At 31.9% G+C, this 20,231-nt stretch overlaps 1 protein-coding gene across 5 annotated transcripts in view; it reads left to right on the top strand.

Annotated features, from left to right (window-relative positions):
• The window catches only part of Kcnh7 (potassium voltage-gated channel subfamily H member 7), a 466,241-nt gene that overhangs the window by 166,628 nt on the left and 279,382 nt on the right, over positions 1–20,231 (top strand). The window lies entirely within an intron of this gene.

Below are 20,231 nucleotides of genomic sequence, written 5' to 3'. Positions count from 1 at the left end.
GCACTTTTAATTTCCACAAGACTATTTTTTTCTCAATCTTGCCATTCATTTTTAAAGATTTGAATATTTATATGTATTGTTGGATAGTTCCTTTCATTTTAAATTTTTTAAAATTTATTTTTAGCTGAGACATAGACAAATATGTTGCATATCAATAGGGATCCCCTATAATATTTCATTGCATATATGCATTGATTAATATTTAAATCAGGTTAAATATTTAAGTCCTCAATTGTTTTTTCTTTATGGTGAAATATTTCAAAATTCTTTCTTCTAGGTTTTAAAAATACACAATACATTTTTGTTATCTAGAGTCATTTTTTTAAAATAGTAATTAGAGTCATCTTACATTTTTTGTGAAATATTTTTAATACATAACATCTAAAAGGGTACAGTGTCTGCCATTTTTTGCTACTAACTCTCATTCATGATTCCTTAGTCTTGTGTATATTTTATGATTTTTTGAGAGATCACAGTCAACAGAACCTTATCTGTGATATTATGAGGACTTAGTGGAAGATTTTATTTTTTCCCAAAGTGAACTAGCTCCTATCTTCATCAGACTCTGGGGAGGGCTGTAAATGTTGAGTTGCTTTAATGCTATAACACTGTAGCTGATGTTTTGCAGATGGTTTGGATAATTCCAATTTGTGCCCCAACCATACATCAGTGATGCTTGTGCCTTTGAATTCTCAAGGAAAGTCTTTTTCTCCTCTCACCTGGTAGCAAATTTAAGGAAACATTTTTTACTGCCAATTTCTATTTAATGGTGTTTATTAAGAGTATACTCCTTTTGAGGTTCTGCATTCCATCTCATCAGATATTCCAAATTTGGTAAACCCTAGATTTTGTCTTCCATTAACTCCTCACAGTAAATGTTTAATCTTACACCACCATGAACACAAATTGTTAGTTGCCCTCAGTATACCTGTAAACTTCAGATAACAGTTACCTTCCTGCTAGGCTTTCTTTATTTTGGTTCCTGGCATTTTCCTGAAAGTTGAGCAATAAAATTAAACATAATTTTCAATAATTTATTAAGATTACTAGTTGTTTTGAAAAGCAAACATTAATCAAATGTTTTTTTCTTATATACTACTGAAAATATAAATTAACTTTTGTTTGAAATTTAAAACTAATTTATGTAAACTCAAATTGAAGAAAGTGATATACTTTAGTCTCCCAATAAGCATTTCTTGAACATCTGCAATACTTATTGTTTTAAGCACTAAAGGAGTAATGTGACAATATAGAATCCATGCCTTTAATATCCTTAGCATATGCTAATGAGAAGAAGAAGACAACAAACAAAATAAATACATAAAAAGAACAACTTTGGACACTAATGAGTGCTACAAAGAAAATAAAGTAGGATTATGTAAGGGATTTATGAGGGACAAAGAGTCTGATTTATCTAGGGATTGGGACCAGTAACTCTGGGGAGAGAAACATTACTTGGTACCTGAATGATGAGAACTTGATACTTTTTCAGAGAAAGAGCAAGATGTTCCCAGCAGAAGGAATTGCAATTGCAAAGGTTCTGGGATTCAAATTAGTTTGAGCAAGGAACAAATGATAGACAGTATAACTAACTAAGAGAAAATGAATAGAGGGAGACTCATTCAGAGAGAAAGGTATAAAATATACATGCCATGGTGAGAGATCTGGATAATATAGAACGAGTAGAATTCTTTATGCAAGAGAGTAACATTATTTGATTTATACTTCTGATTCGCCTGAGGATATATGAAAAATGGACTAGCACATGCAAAATCAAAGACTGGCAAAATGTTCTTTCTGTCATCCACAAAGAAGATAGCAAAGCTTGCCCTCCAGTTGGAGAAGTGGTGATAAGATTAGCTTGAAATACCTGTGGATGTATAACTGATAAGACTAAGTATATGGAAAATTAGAATGCAGGCTGACTTCAAGAATAATGCAGGAAAGGTTACAGGAAAGCATATATTGTCTTAAATCACATTGTAGTCTTTGTATTTTAAGTCTGAGCTGTCCATTAGCCATCTAATTAGATATATTAAGGAGACAGTTGCATAGTCTGAAGCTACAGAGAAATGTAAGATGACGGTAAAATTTGAGTCATAGAAGTTTTAAGCCAGTGAAATGGATGATATTTGTTACAAAATGAAATAATATAAGGAAAGAAAGATAAATAAAGTTGATGATTAGGAGGAATTCATCAATTATTGATGGAGAAGACATCAGCAAAAGAAAACAAGGAAGAAAACCACGTAGAAAGTGTACTTTTAACCTAAACTTCCATAAAGTGTATCCAGTCAACTTAGATTCCTAATGTCTCTAGAAACTTTCAATTATGGTAGTATAGGTGTAGAGTGAGGTGGTCATTTTATTCACCAAAGTTGAGATTGTATTAGGGTTGACAGTGATAGAAAGCAGTTATAGGGTTAATTGTACTAGTGGATCAGAGAATAAAAGCCAGATAAGGAAGGGAGCAAAAGAAGTAGGGCAATGGATTGGGAGACTTACTATACTCAGATAATTATTGGATGTGATGTGCTAGAGAAAAGGAGCTATTGGAAAACAGATTTGGCAGAGGAAATTCTCCAACTGAATTTGTTTTTTTTTTTTTAATCTTTTGAAATGTATATATTTTATGTATTATAAATTCAAAAATTAACATTTTAAAAATCACAAATTGTTATACATAGGTAGAAAGAACCAATCAAATATAAATAAATAGATGAGTGAACAAAAGTCTAGTAGAGTAGAGGAAGGGAGGGAAAACAGGAAAAATAAGAAAAAGGGGATGAAAAGAAGGGGTTCAGTCATGAAACTGAAATCAAATTCCATGCACGTATGTGTTTATCAGCATGAACCAAACTACTATATATAACTTAAAGCGCTAATAAAAAAAACACATAAATTTTTTTAAAAAAAAAGAAAAGGAGTTAGAAGTAGAGAAGATCATTGAGAGTGAGAGGGACATCAAAGCTCATGTAGTAAAGAAGCTCAGCTCTTGAAGTGGTGATAAGATCTACAGTGTGGTTCTGGCAAGAAGAATGACATAGCTAAAGTGTTAGATATAAATGGGGAAATGATGAAATGGAATCAAGGTGATTCACCTAGAAAGTCAGAGGATGTGGTAGGGACTAAGTTTCAAAGCAGAGGAAAAGATAATTTTTGATAAGGAGTAGAACTAAGAGGCCCCAGATTTAGGAAGACTGTAGAAATCTTCCAAAAGAAGAAGACAAGTTAGCTGCTGAAATTATCAGTAAATGATATAAAGCGATCAGGAGCTGCATAGAGAGCAATAAGGAGGAGAGGTAATGGAATCTGATGATGTATTTGACAAGGGTCTGTTTTTGAAGAGTGGGGTGGGGGTGGAGTAAAGACAAGAAGGAGAAGAAGAAAGCAAATATGACACCTGCTGGAACTCCACATCCTAAGCAGGAGGCCTGGGAAGAAAAGAGGGAAAAGGGGAAGGAGAAGAATGGGATTCAAATTGAACTTAAGAGTAAAACAATATCTTCAGGAGACAGCAAGTTTCCCCTAAGAGTAAGGAATTGAGGATCATAAAAGCATTTGAGGAAAGAAGGACATACTCTTTCTAGCCAAGGAAAATTCTCACAGATATCGAGGAATGGTTTAGAAAAGCAGTATTTTAAGAAGGGGTAAGAGATAGGATGTTTCCTATTATAATTTAAGTGAACCAGAATAATGCAAAGAAAACTAATCAGAAGAGGAGATCCAAGTAGCAAAGCATTTTATTATAGATATTCGGTTGTAATGAATATTCAGGATATTTGTTTTACATTCAAAAGGATAAAGAATATAAATGATAGTTTAGCAAGATTTATATGATCCAAAATTTTTTCAAGCCTATTTCAAATAAATTATGTTCTTACATAAATCATTCAAAAAATGTGAGATTTAGGTGATAGGAATTCTTATAAAAATTTTGTCAAAATTCAAAATTTTTTTTGTTGATTTTTATATTTCTAGAAAAGCATTATAAGTATATTTTCAATGGTAATCATAGGTGGTAAAACATATAAGTTGAGTGTGACCCAGCAAACAAGAGGAATGAAGATCAGGAAGGTTAATTGGGAAACTTCTTTGTTTTTTGTCTATAACCAAGAGTGATATTCAAAATACCTTACATATGCATATCTGAATTGACCAGAGCTGGGCCCTCCTGTGGCAAATTTAACCCAGTAGTTGTTCAGGTGCCTTTCAAAGTGAGTAAGAAAACACATAAACTAGAAGACTGTTAGAGCAACTTAACACTGAATATTTTCTGACTGGTAGATACTCTTTTCAATATTTAGCAATCATATGTATACCTTACTGTATACATATGACTTACTGACAAACTCTATTGCCTATCACTATGTAACACTATAAAGTATGCTATACTTTATATATGATGGAACTGATGGTTTACACAAACTCAGTTTGTCACCTGCAGTCTGTGATATTTTGGCTGTTTTTCTTCATCTTCTCACCAAGTGTTGTGTGGCAGCATAGTTCAGTGGAACAGATTGTACTTAAAATAAGATGTGGATTTGCATTCTGATTTCACTATAAAATCGTTGTGTAACTTTTGCTAAATTAACTTCTTTAACATTTAACTTCATTTTCTATTAAATGGGAGTATGAAGCTTAAAGACAAGAAATTGAAAGACATCCATCTGTCTCAGTATCTGGTATATGACTATGACCCAATAAAGATAACTGTTACTACTGCTTTGAGAATTGGAAGGAGATTGCTAAAACAAATGTTCTTCACTTGGAGCTTTATCTGTAGTTGGGCCTTGGATGTCCAAGAATTACCTAAAATTGAAAGTGTAATAGCTCACATGTGCATTTATGCTGAGGATTAACATCATTTGAAAGATTCTTGAAGGGCATTTTGAATCTCAAGCTAGAAGACAAAATGATTCAACAACAACAACAACAACAACCAAAAAAAAGGTTGGAATAAGTAGCATTGGGAATGACATGAAAAGAGAAATAAATTAATAGTTTAGAGTATGGATGCTAATAAAACAGACTCATAATTTTAAAGAGAAAAATCACTATGAAGATTTGAACAAGAGGAAATCATAGCATTAATATGACATTAAAGAGAAAGAAGAGTTGGTGACAATTAGTAGACAAGTTCAGATAGAATTAGTAAAGCCAGGTAGAAGATTGTAGATTTGTAATGTGTTTTGCAGGTTAGTGAATCTAAACAGACTATTGAGAAGTTATTATATTTTCAGTTTCTTCTGTTTTATATTTCATTGATACTCAAAGCCACACATAGCTAAGCTTACTGACATAATTTACATTAGTATTTCTATCCAATTTTGAGACATCAATGCAATTTTATCACTATAATATTATTATATTCTGATGTTATTTGTTCTCAATTACTGATAATAGTGTTGGATGGTTATTCAAAGATTTTTTCCGTGAGCAGGTTAATGTTTTTATCTGCATTTCAATTTTAATTCTTTCTAATAACTGATCATTTGATTCTCTTGAACATTTCCAGAGTGGGCAAAAAATTAATGACGATTTTATAGAATATAAAATTAATCAGTTTTCTATTAAAAAGGAGAATTTAGTGATAATCAATATTATGTTTTACTCTGAGAGGAAAATAAGAGAAATTCAACTTGAATTTATTAAATCATTAGTAGATTACCACGAATTGTTATCCAAACATATCCTAGGGTAAGTCTTAATATGAAAGCAGAAATGTTAATGAAAAATACAAAGGAAAATTTCTACAAATGTAAAATTATTTTTCTCAAACAAAAGTGAAGATGTATGAGTCCTATGATAAATATTAGAGAATATACTTTCTGGAAAGGCATATTCAATAAATGTCTGCTGCATGTCTTCTCTGTGTCAAGCAAAGAACTTATAGAAAACACATTTTACCTTCATAATTATTCATTTACTGATTTTACAGATGAGCAAACAGCAGCTCCAAAGGTCATGATTTACCCAAGGCAACATGGCACAGTGACTATACCTACCCAGGCCTGCCATTTGCCAGTGTGTTCTACCACTGTCATTAAACCTCATAACCCCATGTAAGAGAGGCCTTACTGTTATATTCTTATTTACAAATGATAACTGTGCCCAAAATAAGTCAAATAATTTACCTATGTAAGTATAAACGTGTCAGAGAGTAAGATGAATTCATGGTTTTTGACCTCAAATTCAATGCTCTATGTACTATATCATGTTTATTCATTTCCTTATTCTCAGAACAAATGTTTACTGTGCATTGAACATTTGCCAGGCATTTTGTTAAAAATTGTGTATGCAATCATGTTGAACAAAATACTCATGGTCCTTCTTCCAGTGGGTTTATAGATTCATAGGGAAAGGAGATTTTAAACAAGCAAGAAAAAAACAGCTATAAAGTAAAGAAAGCAGCTAATTGAGATCAACAGAAAGAGGGCTTCAGAAAACCTCTGAAGGAACTAACTGTGAAACAAGAAGGTACGCTCCAGCCATAAGGAAGAGAATGTGCCAAAGCTCTAAACAAGGAAAGAGGCTGGATTTGTTAACTCCAAGCGAACAGAGTACACAGTAAGGACGTCTTTTTTCACACAGGAGTAAATATTTTACATAGAGATGTCTCTAAATTGACTAGTATACCAAAAATCAGTCACCAATCTGTTTTGCCACAAAATAAACTTAATTGAAAAGCATATAATATATATATATATATATATATATATATAATGTTCCACAATAATGTGAACCCCCAAGAAGGTTTCAATGAATATATTTTATTCAGTTGTGAAGTATTACACAGAAAGTCAGAATTTTAACGTAATCTAATATTCTTTAAAATTATAGAAAAGTGTCCTACAACAATAGTATAAAACTTTAAAATTTTTACCTTCCTCGAACTAAACCACAAAGCATCAAGACCTTTTATAACAATATGTGCAGCTACCAAAGGAGACATGGTGCAATAACTCTTTGGAAACATCTGTCAGTGTCATTGGATAGCTCTTGCCTCTCATTTCCTTTCTAAATATGGAATATCTCTTTCTCAGGATTACATGTTCTTTATCTCATAAAATTTATGCTATTTTCATTACCAGAAATACTTTTACAGAGTCATTTCTGATCTATTACAATTCACAGTACCCTGTACAAACCAGAGATTGAGCCTTCAAGATATTAAGAATTGGCCTTCATATAATTTATAGATATGTTGTGTTCTTCTGTATGTTAATTAAAGATAACATTTATATTAACAGACTTATTTATGGATATATAGGCCATTTGAATCATGCATGAATTCATTTACATGTTTATGTTATTCATTGTTACATTTTTGTTACATATTTTTGATGTGATGTATTAGTTACACAAATATAAAATATTCTGCAATTAAAAAAAAAAAAAAAGAATTGGCCTTCATAATCTACCCATAGATTCATGATTTAGATGAGGATGGATATTTAGACTCCTGGATAAACAATCTACTATTGTAGATAATGACCGTTTATGTTCACACATATAAGGCTCTCTGAAAAAAAAATGAAGATTCTCAACCACATGTATTCTTCAGTATAATTTGTTAAATGTGACATAGTTGAGTATTATCTTTTATAAACTTACTTGCTTTTATAAAGTTGCTTGCTACTACCTTTCCTCTTTACTGAATTTTCTATTTTCCAAAACTCCTGTCTCTAAAGATATCATATAATCCTCTGCTTTGGTAACAGGTAAAGAACCTAATGACAGAACTCTTCTCTGTGTTCTGGTGCATCAGCAGATAGCAAATGGAGCGTATATACTGTATATTTGGGGCATTGGTAATAGTATCATTACATTCAATCTCACTTTAGAAAATGTCAGTCTTGTAAGCATGTTGAAAATAATTTAAATTTCTTATTTATTCAAAATATCAATGAGCCAATCTTTAAAAATTAATACAAGATCAATTCATTGCCAAAGAAAAGTACTGTTCATTGTAAAAAATATTTTGCTAACAATCATCAGGATGCCTGACATAGGGGAGTCAAGACTAGGGTCTACTGGTAGCTAATCCATTTATTAAATCATTATTAAATCATCAAGAATTGAGATCTAAATACACTCCAGGGTAGGTCTTAATATGAAAATAGGAATGATGAAACAATAAAGAGCAAAATTTCTATAAATGTAAATTTCTTCTCAAACATGTATGAGTTGTCTCAATATTATCATGAAATAGTTGTAGAATTTTGAAACATCATGAAATAGTTGCAAAATTTCTGTAAATGTAAATTTTTTCTCAAACATGTATGAGTTGTCTCAATATCATCATGAAATAGTTGCAGATATTTTGACTTTTGTTTGTCTTAAGTTTTATACAAGATATAAAAGGTTGTGTTAGGTTTAACACTGCAATATTTAAAAACATATGTATTTTCTCTGTTTACCAATGTTTAAAAATAACTGAATGATTTGACATATCTTTTGGGTTGAAAATTAGTAAAGACACAGTTTAATCCAATAGTCCCATCAATCAATAGGATACAATTGATGTCTGTAGAATACTTTATCTAACAAATGATAAATATACATTATACCTTTTATTTAATTATTTATTGGGTTTTTAAAATTTATACATGACAGTAGAATACATTTTCATATAACTATACAAGCATGGAATATATCTTATTCTAGTTAGGCTCCCACTCTTGTGGAGGTACATGATAGTGGGATTCACTTTAATGTTTTCATATATGTACATAGGAAAATTATGTCAGATTCATTCCATCATCTTTCCTTTTTCTATCCCTTCTTCCACATTGTCTAATCTACAAAACTTCTATTATCCACCTTATCCTCCGCTTATGTTTTCCATATAGAGAAAACATTTGACCTTTGAGTTTTTGGGGACTGGCTTATTTCACTTAACATGGTAGTCTCCAGATCCATTGATTTATTAGAAATGTCATAAAGTCATTCCTTTTGGCTGAGTAGTACTCCATTGCACACCTATATATGTATATATACCATATTTTCTTTACCCATTAATGTGTTAAAGAACACCTAAGTTGGATCCATAGCTTAGCTGCTATATAGGTGAATTGAGCTGCTATACATATTGATGTGGCTAACTCACTGCATTATGGTTATTTTAAATCCTTTGGATAATTACTGAGTGGGAAAAGTAAGTGAAATGGGATTCCATTCCTAGATTTTGGAACAATCTCCATACTGCTTTCCAGAGTGCTTGTACCAATTTGCAGTCCCACCAGCAATGTACAAGTATACCTTTTTCCCTACATCCCCACCAATGTTTATTGTTATTTGAATTCTTGATAATTGCCATTCTGACTGGAGTGAGATAAAATCTCAGTGTAGCTTTAATTTACATTTCTCTAATTGCTAGAGATGTTGAACGTTTTTCATATAGTTGTTGATCATTTGATTTCTTCTTCTGGGAAGTGACTGTTCAGTTCCTTTGCCTGTTTATTGATTGGATTATTTCCTTTTTTTATGTTAAGTTCTTTGAGTTCTTTCCGTGTTTTGGAAATTAATGTTCTATCTGAGATACAGGTGGCAAAGTTTTTCTCCCATTCTGTAGTTCATATTCTTGATTGTTTCCTTTACTCTGAAGAAGCTTTTTAGTTTGATGCCATACTATTTATTGATTCTTGATCTTACTTCTTACATATTAGGAGTCTTGTTAAGAAAGTCAGTTCCTGAGCTGAAATGTTGGAGTATTGGGTCTACATTTTCTTTTAGTACGTGCAGAATTTCTGATCTAATACCTAGGTCCTTGATCTATGTTGAGTTGAATTTTGTGCATGGTGAGAGGTAGGGGTTCAATTTCATTCTACTATATATGGATTTCTAGTGTTCCCAGAACCATTTGTTGAACAGGATATCTTTTCTCCAATGTATATTTTTGATGTCTCTCTAGTATGAAGTAACTATTTTTGTGAGTTTATGTCTGTTTTCTATTCTGTTCCATTGGTCTTTTTGCCTGTTTTGGTGCCAATACCATGCTATTTTTGTTACTATAGCTCTATTAAACACTGGAAAAAATACAGATAACAGGAACATACATAACATTGTAAAAGCTTTATATGACTAACCCAAGGCCAATATCATTTTAAACAGAGAAAAAAATGAACAAATTCTCTTTAAATACAGGAACAATACAGAGATACCCACTTTTACCACCTCTATTTAACATAGTCCTTGAAACTCTAACCAGAGCAATTAGGCAAAAGAAGCTGAAGTATCCAAATAGGAAAATAAGAGCTAAACCTATCTTGGTTTGCCAAAGGCATGATTCTGTATTTACAAGATCCAATACCTCTACCAAAAAATTTCTTGAGCTCATGAATGAATTCATCAAGATAGCAGGATACAAAATTAACAATCAGAAATCAATTGTGTTTCTATACTCCAATGATGAATCAGCTAAAAGAGAAATTAAGAAAATCATCCCATTCACAATGGCCCAGGTGGCGGGGGCTGGGGGAGCTTTGGGAATCAATCTAACAACAGAAGTGAAGGACTTCTACAATGAAAACTACAGAACAGTAAAGAAAGAAATTGAGGAAGACCTTAGAAGATGGAAAGACCTCCCATGTTCTTGGATAGGCAGAATTAATATTGTCAAAATTGCCATACAACCAAAATTGCCGTATACATTCAATGTAATTCCCATAAAAAATCCAATGATGTTCTTCATGGAAACAGAAAAAGCAGTCATGAAATTCATTTGGGAAAATAAGAAACCCAAAATATCTAAAACAATTAAGGAAATCGAAGCATCACAATATCAGCTCTTAAATACACCTTATTAAGTTTACATGCAACATTCATTAAGAGAGACCAAATTAAAGCCCATAAAATACACCTTATCAAATTTTAAATAATGGGAATCATACAAGATACTCTCTCATTCCACAATGGAATTAAACTGGAAATCAGTAACGTGGATAACTGGAAAATCCATGAATACTGGAAAATCCTCAAATATGGGAAGATTAAGAAACACATTTCTAACTCATGGATCAAAGAAGTAATCTCAGGAGAAATTTAAAAATACATTGAATTTAACTGAAATGAAAACAGTATTTGTCAAAAGTTGTGAAATGTAGTGAAAACAGGGCTTGAAGAGACAGCCTAGCATTGAGCAGAATGCCCTTAGAAAGGAAGCAATATCTAAAATTAATAATTTAAGCTTTTGTTTTAGAAAACTCAAAAAAGATTAGAAATTTAAATCCAAAATCATCAGTGAAATTTAATATGGGAAACTAGTAGATAAAATCAATGAAAACCAAAAGCTAGTATTTTGAAAAGGTCCATAAAATTGATAACCCCTTAGCCAGGCTAACTAAATAAAGAGAAGACAAAATTACTAATATCAGAAATGAAAGAAGAGATACCCGCACAGATTCATTGAACATCAAAAAGGAAATAAAGTATACTATAAAATATGTTTATGCCCACATTTGTTAGCCAAGGTGAAATTTCTTGAAAGACATTATATACCAAAACTCACATGAGAATGAACAGACAGAAGATGTATATTTATTTTTTAAATTTATTTTTTATAAAAGCATCAATTGTAAGTGCCTTCCAATACAATGTACTAGTAAATTCTACCAAAAATCTACAGTAGAAGTTATACCAATACTCTAACAGAATATAGTCTGGAAGAAATGATTCCAAACTCATCCTATGAACCCAGCATTATCAGATTGAAAAATTGTTAGCCAAATATTTTCAATGTGAGTCCACTATTGTGTAAGGATTATACACCACTATCAACTGGGTTCCATTACAAACATTCAAGTCTAGTTCAACATTCAAAAATCAGTCAATGAACTCTATCAAGTCAACTGGCTAAAAAAGAAAATCATGTGATTTTTTTCAATAGTTTCTGACAAGCATTTGTAAAAGTCTAACATCTATTCATAATAAAAACTCTCATCAAAACAGGAATAGAAATTGGATTTCTCAAATTGATAAAGTACATCTACAAAAAATCCCCATAATTAACAACATACTTAATTCTGAAAACTTAGTAACTTTCCCTCTCAGAGCCAGATCTCCCTCAGCACTCCTTTTCAAAATTATGTGTGTATGTCTTTACTAAAACAATAAGTAAAGGAAATAAAGGACATACAAATCAAGAAGAAAGAAATAAAATTTTCTTTAATTGAAAATAGCATGATTGTGTAAAACATTCCAAGGTATTGACTAAAAACAAACTCCAGAAGCTAATAAATATTCAGAGTAAAGTTGCAAAATACAGGGTAAGTATGTGGAAATAAATCACTCTTCCATACACCATAAATGACCAATGGGCATTTGAAGCTTGAAGCACAATATCACTTACATTAACACCCCAAGATGAAATACTTAGATATAAATCTAACAAAATGTATATAAAAGATCTATATGGGGAAATATAAAACTCTGATAAAATAATTCAAAGAACTAAATAAATGGAGAATTATCCCACATTTATAGATAAGGAAGACTGTCAACTCAATCTATAGATGAACACAATCCCAATAAAAATTATTTTGAAGTTATTTTGAAGACATCAACACATTGATTCTAATGTTTATATGGATCAAAGATCATGAATCACCAGCACAATATTGAAGGAGAAGAACAATGGCAGAAAACTGACACTACCTGACTTCAAGACATTATATAAAGTAGTAGTGATTAGAAAAAGGTAAAACCCTCATGCATGGGATTAATGCCCCTCTAAAAGAGAACTCCCAGAGCTCCCTCACTCTTGCCCTGGGGACCAATAATGAGTCAAGAAACAGGCCCTCACCAGAACACTAGATCTGCTGGTGACTTATCTTGGACTTGTCAACCTCCAAAACTGCAATAAATAAGATACTCTTGTTTATTAGCTACCTGTCTAGGATATTAGACTATAGCAACTGAAATGGATTAAGACTCTTGGGCTTGGTAATGACTTTTAGGTACAATATAAAAGGCACAATCTCTGAAAGAAACGATTTATAAGGTGGACATCATTAAAATTAAAATCTGCTTTGTGAAAGATGCTTTCTAGAGAGTCAGAAGACAAGTCCCATATTTGAAAAGAACATATCTAATAAAGCATTTTTATCCAAATTATACAAAGAACACTTAACACTCAACAAAAACCAAACAGTACTACTTAAAATGGTTAAAAGAATTGAACAGACACTTCACCAAAGAATATATACAGATGGCAAAAAAAAAAAAAAAAAGCATATGAAAAGATCCCCTACATCACAAAGCCTAAGGGAATTCCATGGTCCAACATGAGTGAACTGCAACTCTGTACTTATTAGAATGGCAGAAATCCTGAACACAGATGATGACAACAAATGCTGGCTAGAATGTGGAGCTAAAGGAACTCTCACTTTTTGCTAGTGGGGATGGGAAATGGAATAGCATCTTTTGGAAGACAGTTTGGCAGTTTCTTGCAAAGCTGTACACACTCTTACATATGATATGATCCAGCAATCACACTCCTTGGTATTTACTCAAATGAGTTGAAAATTTATGTTCACACAGAAACCTGCACAAAAATGTTTATAGCAGCTTTATTCATAATTGCCAAGACTTAAAGATAGTCAAAATGTTTTTCAGTAGGTAAATGTACAAATCAGCTGTGGCATCACGACAAAATGGTGCACTATTCAGCACTAAAAAGAAATAACCTACCAAATCATGAAAAATCATGGAGATAACATAATACTAAGTGAAAAAGCCAATCTGAAAAGACTGTATACCATGTAATACCAATGATATCACTTTCTAGAAAGGAAAAACTATGAAGAAAGTAAGAAGATCGGTATCTCCCAGGGGTTCTGGATGTGGGAGGTTTGTGTGAAAAGATGGACACAGAAAATTTTATCACAGTGCAAATATTCTATATGATACGATAATGGTGGATACGTGTTCTTTTGTACTTGTAAAAACTGACAAAATGTACAACAGAAAGAATGAACCTAAGCAGTAAGCTATAGATTTTGGATAACAATGATGGATTAATGTAGCTTCATCAACTGTTACAAAACACCATTTGAGTACGTGACATGTGTGGAGGACTCTGTATACTCTACTCAATTTAATTGTAAACGTAAAACTTCTCTTAAAAAAATGTTGAGGTTTGCATAAGAATTCTATTTTCTAATAGTTGCTGTCTAGTGCTTTTAAAGAGGACACATGCCTCCAAATTGCCACAGTAATTGCCTTATCCCAGTTTATTTCTCATTTTTTTAAATGTTGTTGTTTGTAATTGTAACCTTTGAGTTTGATGATTAATAATCTCTAATATTCACTCTTTATTTTAAGGTAAATCTAGCTAAATAAACTCCTGCATTTTCCTTTGAATTTTCTTACTCTTGATGCTCCATAATAAAACTGATATACTTCATCTTTATTTAATATGCTCATTTTATTGGTTTTCTACCATATCATCAAGTATCCTGACCAAATATGATGTCTGATTAACAAGCCATGAACACAATCCAGATAAATGGAAAGGAAAGGGTGATTTCTAGCCCTTATGTTCCATTTCCCTTTCTCAAATGATCACTAACACAAAGTAATGCCTTCTTACCCTTTGACACATGCTCTGTAGGCTTTTGTTTTCTGATCTCTTTCCTCATAAAAATGATGGATAAGAGACAAGGGAAAACCAACCAGGAAGGAAAGACTCCTCTCCTAAACATCACTCTTCATGGACTGAGCATGCCAAATACATTATATATATATATATATATATATATATGTGTGTGTGTGTGTGTGTGTGTGTATTTATACTATTTTTTATCGGTATAGATTATTTTGTGCTCTGTGTAGGGTTTTAATAGTATGTTTATAAAAATATTGACACTAACATTGTGCAGAAGCATGTTAGTAGATTTATTATTTGTGCTTCTATTTTTTCTGTAGATATTCTTCAGGCCCCAAATCCTCTAGAGAACCTTAGCATCATGTTTGATTTCCTGTACTATTCTCAAAAGGCTATCCATTCAAATCTTCCAAATTCTAAGAAGAATTCTAAGAAGGAACATTCAAAACATACTTTTACATGTTACAAACTCAATGTACAGTGCAATAGAATCTTTTTTGAATGGCCTTCTATACGTTATTGTTTTAGATGATTGCAGATGTACATCATTGTATCCTTTTCTGTTTATAGTACTTTGTGTATAGTATTTATGCCAAATACTTGATCAGGGAATTATCCCTAGGAGAGATATATGTTAGAGATGCTATTTTTATTATCATCATTAAAGAAAAATACTTATTGAGGACTATATATCAAGAATTATACTAGTAATTTACATATAATATCTCAATAAATTAGAACAATTACCTTAAAAATTATATATTGTTGTCCTTATTTTGTAGATGAAGCTTTAGACTGTCAAAGGCTTTACAGTAAAGAGAAGGAAGAACTGAAATTAAAATCTTGTCTATATGACTTCAAAGCTTAGGGCCTTAAAAATATTAAAATTTCATCAACTTTTTAAGATGTTAATCATTTCTGTGTAAAATAACATAATAAATGTTTAATTTTTATCAATGTATTATTTTAATTGATGACTAAAATTGTATATATTTATCATGTACAACATGATATTTTAAAACATTTATTCAGCATAGAATGACTAAATTGAGCTCATTAATATACGCATTGCCCTACATCTTTCTTTTTCCCAATAAGAATACTTCAAACCCATGGTTTAGCAATTTTCAGGAATACAATACAAAGTTATTAACTGGAGTCACTATGTTGTACAATAAATCTCTTCAATCTTATTTCTCAAATTTACTGAAATTTCATATTCTTTGATCCACATGCATCAACCCCCATGCAACCCAGTCTCTGGTACCCACTATTCTGTTCTGTTTCTGACCTCAACTTTTTAGATTACACATATAGCTGATATCATGTGGTGTTGTCTTTCTCTGCTTAGCTTGATTCATATATCATATGTTTTTCATGTTGATTCGATTGTTGCAAATGACAAGATTTTCTTCTATTTGAAAGACTGTATAGTATTCCATTTTGTATATTTAACAGTTTTTTAAAAACTGATTCATCCATTGCTTTTGACTACTGTAAATAATGCTACAATAAATATGGAAATGCAGATATTTTCCAGCATACAGTTATACTAATTAAATTAGTTATACTAATTAAAATTCCCAACAAAAATCTCCAAAAGTTTCCTTTTATCTATATCTTCACTAACACTTATCTTTCTTTTCTTTAATAATTGCCATTCACATTTTTTAAATGCATTTTCGTAATAGTAGGAAGGTCATTTGTATGTTTCGTATTGAATAATATTACTTTGGACATTTTTACCCATTTTTAAATCAGCTCATTTGTTATTTTGCTGTTGATTTAAGTTTTTTATATATTTTGGATACTTCAACCCTAATAAGATTATTGCTTGCAAGTATTTTTTCATTCTTTACATTATTTTAACTCTTTATTGATTGTTTGCTTTGCTATGCTAAAGGTTTTAAATTTGATATAATCCCATTTGTCTATTTTTTGTTTCTGTTTCTTTTAGACTCATATATTAAAAACTTATTGTTCAGAACAATATCATGGGCGTCTTTTTCCCTACATTTTCTTTTAGTAGTATTACAGTTTGGGATTACATTAAAGTCTTTCATCAATTTTGAGTTGCTTTTTATATATGTTTGAGGTAAGGGCCTAATTTCATTCTTCTGCATGTGGACATCCAGTTGTGCCAACACTGATTATTGAAGCTTGTCTCCTGTGTCTTTCCTCATTGGGTACCTTCATCTTTGTCAAAACCAATTGACTATTAAGGCATAGATTTATTTTGGGGCTCCCTCTCATCTTCCAATCCTATATGTGTCTGTCGTTATACCATTACCATGCTATTCTGATTACAACACTTTTGTTACGTATTTTATTTTATTTTTATTTATTTTTATTAGTTCTAATCATTTATACATGACATCAGATTCATTGTACACAAATGAAGAAAAATTTTTCACTTCTCTGGTTATACAAGAAATAGAGTCACACCATTCGTGCAATCATACATGTACCTAGGGTAATGATGTATGTCTCATTCCACCATATTTCATACCCATGTCCCCTCCCCACTTCGTCTTTGCCCCATGCTCTACTCATCCCATGTGCCCCATCCACCCGCATTATTGGATTAACATCCACTTACCAGAGAAAACTTCAGGCCCCTGTTTTTTTGATATTGGCTTATTTCACTTAGCATGACATTCTCCAACTCTATCCATTTACCTGTAAATACCATAATTTTATTCTCTTTTAATGCTGAGTAATATTACACTGTGTGTATATGCAACAGTTTCTTTATCCATTCATCTGTTGAATGAAGGGCATCTAAGTTAGTGCTACAGTTTAGCAATTGTGAATTGTGCAGCTATAAACACTGAAGTGGGTGTGTTATTGTAGTATTCTGTTTGTAAGTCCTCTGGGTATAGACTGAGGAGTGGGATAGCTGGGTAAAATGGTGGTTCCATTCCAAGTTTTCTAAGGAATTTCCATACTGCTTTCCAGATTATTTGCACCAATTTGCAGTCCCATCAGCAAAGTATCAGTGAACCTTTCCCCCCCACATCCTCACCAACACTTATTACTATTTGTATTCTTGATAACTACCATTCTGACTGGAGTGAGATGAAATCTTAGAGTAGTTTTGATTTGCAACTCTCTAATTGTTGGAGATGTTGGACATTTTTTCATATATCTGTTGATAGATTGTTTATCCTCTTAGAAGTGTCTGTTCAGCTCCTTAGCCCATTTATTGATTCAGTTATTTGCTTTTTTGGTGTTAAGTTTTTGAGTTCTTTATATATCCTGGAAATTAGTGCTCTACCTGATATGCATGTAGCAAAAATTTGCTCCCAGTATGTAGGCTCTCTTTTCACCTCATTGGTTGTGTCTTTTGCTGAGAAGAAGCTTTTTAGTTTGAATCCATCTCATTTATTGATTCTTGATTTTGTTTCTTGCATTTTAAGAGTCTTGCTAAGGAATTTGGAGCCTAATCTGATATGATGAATATTTGGGCCTATATTTTCCTCTATTAGGTGTAGGGTCTCTGGTCTAATTCCTAGTTCCTTGATCCACTTTGAGTTGATTTTTGTGCATGGTGAGAAATACAGGTTTAGTTTCATTTTGCTGCATATGGATTTCCAGTTTTCCCAGCACTATTTGTTGAAGAGGCTATCTTTTCTCCAATGTTAGATTTTTGGCTCCTTTGTCTAGTATGAGATAATTATATTTGTATGGGTTTGTCTCTGTGTCTTCTATTGTGTATCATTGCTCTACATGTCTATTTTGGTGCCAGTACTATGCCATTTTGTCAGTATAGCTTTGTAGTACAGCTTAGGGTCTGGTCAGTGTGATGCCTCCAGCTTTGTTCCTTTTATCGTGATTGCTTTGGCTGTTGGATAGCATGGTCATTTTTAACAATGTTACTTTTTCCAGTCAAGAAATATGGGATATCTTTCCACTTTTTTGTTCTTCAGTTTCATCGGTGTTTTATTGTTTTCAGTGTACATGTCTTTCACCTTCTTGTTTGAATTTGTTATTTTCTCCCTGGGGTAGTATTGTAAACAGGATAGTTTTCTTAATTTCTTTAATCCTTATTGATATGAGAGTGTTGAAACCAAATCTAGTATTTACAAAATACCTTGAGTGTAATAGATACTATAAAATGTATTCACTCAAATACATTATTTATTTAATCTTCATAACTATCCAAAGTAATAATATTATTGCCATTTTCAGGATGAGAAGTTAAAGATTTAGAAAGTTTTAGTTTTCTCAAGAATACATGATTAGGGTGTGGTTTTGGATCTACCCAGAAAGATTGTAAGCTGTCAGCTTGTTCGCCCATGCCGCAAGCTTAAACTTTGTTGCTTTTGCATTTTCCTAATCAAAACTAGAAATAACTATGAAGTACCTATAAGCAAAACATTTCTTTTGCTTATCATCTTGCTTTAAACATCATCTACTGTTTCTCTCCTGTATTCTATAGGTATTTATATTTTAAAATTGATTTATAACATGTAGGAAGAAAAGGTATTTTGTGTGCCATTAAAAATGATTTATTTAATCTGTTCAGAGGTTACAGATGTGAACATACTTCTACAAGTTTCTTCTGTCCTTTAGGCTATTTTACTACACTATTTCTAGGATAATTTTACTCATTTTCTTTCAATTATGACATCTGAAATAATATAAAAGCTTAGGAAAATGTAGTCAGTTGTCATATAGAAACTAGTTAAAAACCAGAAAATTTGACATTTTTTCACTTCACTTGGAATCAAACAATTACTCAGCAATAAAGGAGAATAAAATCATGGCATTTGCAGGTAAATGGATGCAGTTGGAGAAAATAATGCTAAGTGAAGTTAGCCAATCCCAAAAAAACAAATGGCGAATGTTTTCTCTGATATAAGGTGACTGACTCATAGTTGGGTAGGGAGAGGGAGCATGGGAGGAATTAACAAATTCTAGATAGGGTGAAGGGATGGGAAGGGAAGGGAGGAGGCAGGGGGTTAGCAATGATGGAGGAAAGTGATGGACATCATTATCCAAAGTACATGTATGAAGACATGAATTGGTGTGAACATACTTTATATACAAACAGAAATATGAAAAATTATTCTATATGTGTAATAAGAATTGTGATGCATTCTACTGCCATGTATTTAAGAAATAAAACCAATTTAAAAAAAAAAAAAACTAACATGGAACCTTTCAGTAAGGAAATCATTACCTTTATTTTACCTTTCAGTAACATCCCATTTGATTATGTGCTAGAAAAAATATGTAAATTTTAATGACCCACAATATGAATTTTTGTAATCTAAGCCATGTCAGATCCTAAGTTAATGAAAAGGGTTTTTTAAATTTAATATTTAAAAATGGTCAGTGTGCTTGGGCAATGCTACTCCTCCATAAATACAAAATTGTAAAACTTGGCATTTCTTCTTCTATGGAAACATGCGTTGCTTCAAGATAGCATTTTTAAAATATTTAAATAATTACTATTTATGAATGCTATTAATGGTGTGGAAATTCTCAGAATTTTCTTTGGGAGAGTATGGCTGTTGTGACAGGCACCTACATGCTAACTGAGAGTCTCAGTGAATCTTCACAGGCTCCTCTGTTTATAAATTCTCTCCCTCATTGGATATTGATGGGGTGCCTCCTA

The sequence above is a fragment of the Marmota monax genome, unplaced genomic scaffold, assembly GCF_021218885.2.
Source record: "Marmota monax isolate L192 unplaced genomic scaffold, Marmota_monax_Labrador192_F-V1.1 WCK01_AAM20220418_F8-fsc00129, whole genome shotgun sequence".
Taxonomy (NCBI): domain Eukaryota; kingdom Metazoa; phylum Chordata; class Mammalia; order Rodentia; family Sciuridae; genus Marmota; species Marmota monax.
The sequence above is the reverse complement of the archived record's forward strand: the minus strand, read 5'-3'. Positions and strand labels throughout refer to the sequence as shown.